General features: G+C 46.9%; 1 protein-coding gene across 1 annotated transcript in view; it reads right to left on the bottom strand.

Annotated features, from left to right (window-relative positions):
- Positions 1 to 3,818: 3,818 nt before the first annotated feature.
- INTS9 (integrator complex subunit 9) overlaps positions 3,819 to 6,000 on the bottom strand; it is an 82,251-nt gene continuing 80,069 nt past the window's right edge. Inside the window, exon 15 of the mRNA XM_030448236.1 lies at positions 3,819 to 3,885. The gene's annotated coding sequence lies outside the window, so the exon portion shown is untranslated. The remainder of the gene's footprint in view (positions 3,886 to 6,000) is intronic.

Raw genomic sequence — 6,000 nt, 5'->3', positions numbered from 1 at the left:
TTTAGTATTTTTTTTTTTGAATCATAGAATGGGCTGGGTTGGAAGGGACCTCAGAGATCATCCAAGTCCAACCCTTGATCCACTCCCCCCGTGGTTTCCCAGCCCATGGCACTCAGTGCCACATCCAGGCTCTTTGGAAGATCTCCAGACACGGAGAATCCACTACTTCCCTGGGCAGCCCATTCCAATGCCTGATCACCCTCTTCCAGAAAGAAATTCTTTCTCAATCTCCAACCTAAACCTCCCCTGGCACAACTTGAGACCCTGCCCTCTTGTCTTGCTGAGAGTTGCCTGGAAAAGAGCCCAACCCCCCCCTGGCTCCAACCTCCTTTCAGGGAGTTGCAGAGGAGTGATGAGGTCTCCCCTGAGCCTCTCTCCTCTCCAGCCTCAACAGCCCCAGCTCCCTCAGCCCTTCCTCACAGCAATTCTGCTGGATCCCTTCACAGCCTCCTTGCTCTTCTCTGGACCTGCTCCAGCACCTCAATCTCCTTCCTGAGCTGAGGGGCCCAGAACTGGACACAGGACTCAAGCTGTGGTCTCCCCAGGGCTGAGCACAGGGGCAGATACCTGAGTACAGGTATGATTTCTGTCTCAAGGCAGCCCACAAAGGATGGCACAATTTCTATTTCCCATAAGGGAGAAGTGAGGCACGAGGCCAGGTCCATGCCCAGAATGATCCAGGAGAGGCAGACACAGACTGGATCTCTCCAGTTCTGTCCATTGAGGCAACATGGAGAGATTTCACACAACCACAGAAATTGTCTTGATTGGAAAAGACCTCTAAGGTCACTACATCTACCTTTTCCCCTGTAATAAATAAAATAAAATAAAATAAAATAAAAATAAAATAAAATAAATAAAATAAAGCTAGATCATGTCCTCAAGTGCTTGATCAACATGGTTTTTACATACCTCCAGGCTCCAGCACCTCCCTGGGCAGCTGTTCCAGCACCCTGACTTTCTCCCAGTAAAAAAATTCTTCCTGGTTAGCTGGTCTTTACCTCCCTGGTGCAACTTCAGTCCATTTCCTCCAGCACAGGGCCTGATGCTGGCAGGTGGGCCAGGTAACAAGGAGAAAAATGTTCTCAAGGATTCATCTATTACAATGCCCATTCCTCCTTCTGCCTCCTCAGCTCAGCTCAGCTTGTCCCACGGCCTCTCTGTGTTAAGAATAATCCTTTCTGGAGATTTAATTACAAGGTGAAATATTAGCAATTCCATTATTCCATTTTCGAGTGATGATAAAGATGCCAAAGTGCTGCAGATGTTGTAAAGCTGGAATTAATGCTGCTGCAACAAGTTTTTATCACATTAATGACATTACTTCTCTCATGCCCGTGACATAGGGAGAAAGGAAAGTAGGGATGCTGGGATCCATACATCCCATTGAATAAGAATCCTTAATGTGTACAAACTGTGAAGTGCAAGAGCAAAACAATTTTTTTTTATTATTACAGAGCTGTTCTTCCACTGCCTTAATCTCTCCAAAGCTATAAACTGAAGGGGTAAGTTATATTTTACAGACATCTATCTACACACACAGGTGGATGTGGAGCAGGCACACAGATGCTTTTATAAACCACAGAATGTGGCAGCCTGACTCTGCTTTTTTATTTTTAACACCAAATAAATACAAAACAATCCAATAAAACACAAGGAGCACTAAATCTGAGGCACTGGGTGGCTTGTAAAAGCAAGACTATTAACTATGTTCAGGCCCCAAATATATATTTTTGGGGTGAAAAACCTCCCCAGGTCTGCAGCACAGGTGGCTCTGGAGAAATAACTCAGTATTTCAACCAGGGTTGGGATGGGGGAGGGCAAAGGAGAGGCTTTTGGGAGGGGGTAGAAACAAGAGGCACTTAAATCTCAAAGGTTTGGGCATGAGCACCAGGAGTTTAACCACTTCTGGAAGCATCTTCCTGAGGCCAGCTCCTCCACTGAGGATGGAGGGAGCCAGGAAAAAAATATTTTGCAATTGCTGGGTGGAATGAACCTGCTCAGAAGAGGGGAGGCTGCAGCAGCAAGAATCACCTTGCACTGCCAAAAGACACAACTTTTCCCAAATCCCTCTGCTTTTGCAGGGCATGGACAGGCTCCTGCCCCTTCACAGCTATCCTACATGTCCCCTTTGTCTATTTTTATTTTTCTAATCTTTGCCTTACCAGCTTTCTTGTTCCTCTTCATGCCAGTGAAACACAACCACACAGTGTACATGGAGGACAGACAGAAAATTGGATCTGGTGACAGGGAAGGAGCAGTGGGGAGAAAAACAAATCTCTTAATATCTAGGCTATTGTTTCAAATATTTTTATAGAGCTTTCTCAGGTAAAGGACTGGGGTATTCATTGCTGCAAGGCTCACACAAAGAAATGTCTGTGTCTGCACACAGTTTCACCCTGACCTGGTAAATATTCACTCTATTTATTTACTCTGAAGTTTGGACTTCCTCCAAGACTCCCACTCCCAATTTTACAGTACAGGAATCCCCTTCAAAGTATTCAAAACTTGGTAAAAAAAAAAATTTTAAAAATAGATAGATATTAAAAAATACTTCCTTGCTTCTCCATGAAGGGAAAGGTGGTTTCTGGTCTCTGAATCTGGAAATTCTGTCTCTCCATGGGTTCCTCCTTTGGAAAGCTCTTAGCTCTGGTGCTATGGAGGGTCTGTGAGCTAAAATTTCTGCAGGAATTTGAGAACCAGGTCACGGAGCTTCACCCTCAGAGGTTCATCGTTGTCACAGATGATGTGTGTGGAGTCCTCCTCAATCTGAATCAGGGTTTCTGCCTCCTGGAGGAGGACAATGTGACCTTTGGCTGTGTCCTCCACCTTCACATCACTGAAACCATGCTGGATGGGGAGGGAGGAAAAGAGAGAGATACTGCTGCAGCTTGGGCAACCAGGGAGAGATGAGTGAGGGGGGAGGAAATGGGAAAATGGGTACAAAAGAGAGAGAAGCCCTGGATCTCTGGGGTGTGGAGATTAAAAACAAATAGTGTAGGTGAAATATGACCCTCATCATACAGCTGGAGGTAGAACAGAGAGGCTAAAGCCAATGTTTCCCATCTTCCACTACTCCAGGTCACTGCAGTTGCAAAATTTTAGGACAAAGAGGACAAATGGTTCCTTTAATGACAGAAGTGTCCATTCTGCTGACATTACTGCCTCAAAGGGACACCAACCCCCTGGGCAAGCTTCCTCACAGCCAGCCCTGCCCTTTTTCTCCAGGGAAGCATGCAGGAAAGAAACAGGGCTGCACAGAGCAGCAACCAACTGTCTGTATATTCATCCACAAAGCTCCCCCAGAAAGCTGCTTTCTCAGTGGAGACATTTCCAGGATGTCTACTGCACTCAGTCCCCCCGTGTGCACAAAGCTTTTGGGAACTGAAATACTTCTGAACCTCCACCCCACTTCTCAAGTTTCTTGGGAAACAGCTAATGAGCCCACAAGATACAGGAGGGAAACTCACCCACCTGGGGTGAACCCAAAAGCTCTGTTTCCACGGAAAACCAGGAGGAAACAACTGATATAAAGTCCCTGCATCAGAACATGACTCCACAGGGAACTATTCCCTCCATACTCACTGGGGGGGGCACAGACTCCCTGAAGTATTTTGGGAGCTCATCAGCCCCTCTCCATTTCAATCCACACTACAATTATTTCCCCTCTCTCTCATTGCAAAGCAGCCACATTCTAAGATTGGAAGAAACCTGCTTGCTTCTCACTTCCCACTAAAAGCCTTCTTACCTTTCTAGTGTCTGCACAAACTGATCCACAGGAATGGAGCACTCAGCAAGGACTTCAGAGGTTTGCACTCGGCACATCATCGCTCACGTCGCTTTCCTCTTCTTGCTGGCAGGAGGTTGTGGAGGTTTTGGGGGGAGCTAATGGGTGAGAAGGTGCAGAGCAATGCAGGGAACCCCATCACCTTATTGGAATTTAGTTGTAACGAGCACATGAGACAGGAAAGGAATGAGCATTGTTTTTATTTTCTGTGACTAAAGGGGAGCATCACAGGGCTGCAGGGGAAGGCAGAAACCCAGCCTTGGGCTCTGCTGCACACACGAGTCACCATTTATAGAAATAAATCAGTGCTTTCAGTTCAGATCTCCTCCATCTTAAAATTTCTGCCAAATTCAGTTCTGTTTCAATTTCTGTCATCTTAAAAGGCCTGCCAGGCTCAGTTCAAGACTGAAGCCCTCTCTCAGCATTCAAGTACTCTGTGATGTTTTCTTGAAATCGCCTCTTTAAGAAGTCACAGCTTTGCAAACCACACTCCAAAAGATGCAACAGGTTGAGAAATGCAGAAATGCAGAGCAGGCAGCTCCCCAGGCAATGAGAAAAACTGGGTAATTTACTTCTCACTGGCCTCAGAAAAACAAGTCTTTAGGAAGAACTTGGCTAGAAGAAGGGAGGCATGAGAGATGCTGCAGTGCCTGAGAAAAAACCCTGGAGTGTGAGTTGGGTGTAATTCTGCTTCAGAAAGTCTCTGCCCTAACTCATCCCCAAGAATCTTCTCTGTTAGCAGGGAGGAGGAGGCAGGGTTGGCACATGCAGGGGTAGCCAGCCCAGTGCTGACTGTGGTTAACTGGGCTTAACTGAGTGCTGCTTCCAAAAGCTCATTTTATATCTCATGGAGGTGAAAATCCCATCCCTAAACAAAGAGCAGCAAGGAAATTCTTGTGTAAAATAAGTCCCTGTGTCCTGTGCCACGTTAGGTAGGTCAGGGAAGTGTCAGCACCCAGTGAACCAGCAACTCAGTCCCTGGGAAAAAAGGCACTGGGGAAAATTTCTCCAAAATTTTGATAAGACTGTTTGGGAGGGATGGATCTGCACCACAGGCAGGGAATCTGCCTGAAGCGAATCCAGTGCCTTGGAGCACCCTGTACACTCCAGTGACAGACTGGGCTCCTCCCAGCTCTGTGTCTCCTATCAGGTATCATCATCTTGGAACTTGCTGCTGTGATGCCCTGTGTTTCTTTCAACAGCCTGGCAAAAGGGGGGTTTTCATCTTTGGGAGGGAAATGTTGCCTGCTCAGGCTTCATTTCCACAGGCAGGGAGGGAGGTGAGGCACTGCACAAACTCCATCATTTTCCCTGAAGCTGGTGGGGCTGTGTGCATGGATCTTGGTATTTGTGGGGGAATCACTGACATGGTGAGTCCCAGGCTCAGCCACTACTGACAGATCCCACTGGATCCCACTCCATCCAGAAGTGAGGGTTCTGACACTTTAAGCCTGGGTCTAAGTTTATTTGGCATCAGGAAATCAGAGTAGAGAAGGGAGGATGTGAACAACCCAGAGGAGGAAGCAGCCTCAGACCAATTTAAATATTTAAATGTTTCATTTTGCTCAGTGTTGCCTTGTGTTTCTAGGGAACTGAATTGGAAAAAGTCAGATGAGAGGAGCACCCACTGCTGAGTGGGTCCCCCAGACATCATCCCCTTCTGCAGAGCACTAATTGCAGTGCCAGTGTGAAAGAGGGGGTAGGAAAAGAGTGCACACTCCTACTTCAGATAAGAATGCACAACCTGATTCTTTAGGGAACAGGGGGCAACTTAAAGAAGACAGTGCCCTCACACATTTCATGTTTCAGGTCATCTCTCCCCTCTGATCCTCACTTTTAAGCCCACGAGATGCTGACTGATGTTGATCCTGGTGTATGGCTTGTGGAAGATACCAGTATGATTTGTAGCCTCTCTTCAGAAATAATCTCACCTCTCCTTTTATCTTAGCCAGGCACATGGCCAACAAAGAGAAAAGAAGGATTTATTTGCATCCCACTCTCTGCTCTAAGTGCAATTCCTCATGCCAGGACAAAGCACCTGACAAGGACTCTGCTCTGGTGGGGACGGGGCTGTTGGAGGGGTTGCCTCATGAGAACAGCTGAGGTCCCAGATGGCAAGAAACCTGGTGTAAGGACATTTTCCTCCCTTTCCCTTATACTGTACCTGCAGCACATGCTTGTTGTCTTTAGTATGCAGCACAGCAGAAACTGTT

This window comes from Calypte anna, chromosome 3, assembly GCF_003957555.1.
Source record: "Calypte anna isolate BGI_N300 chromosome 3, bCalAnn1_v1.p, whole genome shotgun sequence".
In the NCBI taxonomy this organism is placed as follows: domain Eukaryota; kingdom Metazoa; phylum Chordata; class Aves; order Apodiformes; family Trochilidae; genus Calypte; species Calypte anna.
Note: the sequence above shows the minus strand (reverse complement) of the source record. Positions and strands in the feature narration are given on the sequence as shown.